The sequence below is a fragment of the Carlito syrichta genome, unplaced genomic scaffold, assembly GCF_000164805.1.
Source record: "Carlito syrichta isolate Samal-C Ts95f unplaced genomic scaffold, Tarsius_syrichta-2.0.1 Scaffold103472, whole genome shotgun sequence".
In the NCBI taxonomy this organism is placed as follows: Eukaryota; Metazoa; Chordata; class Mammalia; order Primates; family Tarsiidae; genus Carlito; species Carlito syrichta.
The window spans coordinates 1-1,237 of record NW_007047568.1 but is presented as its reverse complement, the minus strand read 5'-3'; the positions used below and the strand labels follow the sequence as shown (position 1 = coordinate 1,237).

Here is a 1,237-nt window from a genome sequence, read left to right as displayed (position 1 = left end):
ATTGTAGAGATGAGGTCTCGCCAAGTTGTCCAGGCGGGTCTCAAACCCACGGGCTCAGGCAATCCACTCACCTCAGCCTCCCAAAGCCTTGGTATTACAGGCTGAGCCACCGAGCCCGGCTTAATTTTTGATTTATTGTAGATGAAGTCTCACCAAGTTGTCTGGACAAGTCTTGAATCCGTGAGCTCAGGCAGTCCACTCACCTCAGCCTCCCAAAGTGCTGGGATTACAGGCTGAGCCACTGAGCCCGGGCAAGCAACAATTATTTTATAAATTACCAGTATCATTTTAAGTGACACAAAATAAAACTGAAAGAGAGGCTTGTTTTAAATTATTTATTTGAGCTGTTTGTTCACCTGCTGACTATCCTAGAGAAAGAGGAATAAAGCAATGGCTACATATAGTATGTATGAAGTCTCTCAATCTAACCTGTGGAGCCTCCTATCTTTATAAACTATATACACTGTTTTTTTTTTTTTTTACCATTAAGATAATCTTTTTGTAATCATTTACCACCAAACTGGAAGATACTGAAGCCAAAAATCAAGACTGCTTAAAGTGTATAATTCGTTAAAAAGGGGAGGGAAAAAAGGAAAAACTAAGTTAAACTTAAATTTACATACCCTTGTGGGAAAAATAATTGTTTCATGAATTCTGAACTCTAGAGAAATAAGTTTTCTCTCCCAATCTAAAACACAGTATATACCCAGTAAATCCTTGTTATGTAATAGCAAGACCAAGTTTACTTTATGATTACCTATCACTGACTTTCAAAAGGCATTCAACCTCCAAAATAAGTTTAATCTACAAAACCAAAAATGGATTAATTACCTTTTCAGTGCCCCTTTTCTTTTCCCGAGGCTGATTAAGTTTGGCCTGTCTATCAACCAGAATTTTCTGCCAATACCTTTGCTCGTGATCACCTTAAAAAACAAACAAAAAGTCTGATCGCTGAATGTAAGAACACATGAAAAAAACATATTCAAGGCATTACATTCTCAATAATAGGAGAGTTGTTTGATTATATTTAATGCTACTCTATGCATATTAGAGTAAGGAAAAAAATACTCTAGCTAAGCTCAGAAAATATAATTACCCACAATAAGAACTGTTAATAAAATAAATTTCCATGAAGTTTTACCAGAAAGGATCTCGAGTTTCCAGTAGTGTTTCTTTTTAATTTCTGCATATGAATTTATTACTGCTTGAGCATCCTCAGGTGTTTTAAATCTAGCAT

General features: G+C 35.8%; 1 long non-coding RNA gene across 2 annotated transcripts in view; it reads right to left on the bottom strand.

Moving 5' to 3' along the window:
* The window catches only part of LOC103268026, a 7,973-nt gene extending 6,736 nt beyond the window's left edge, over positions 1–1,237 (bottom strand). For both annotated transcript variants that reach the window (XR_002482371.1, XR_504784.2), the window contains exons 1-2: positions 1,142–1,237; positions 832–923 (exon numbers count right to left, since the gene is read on the bottom strand). This is a non-coding gene — a long non-coding RNA (uncharacterized LOC103268026). The remainder of the gene's footprint in view (positions 1–831; positions 924–1,141) is intronic.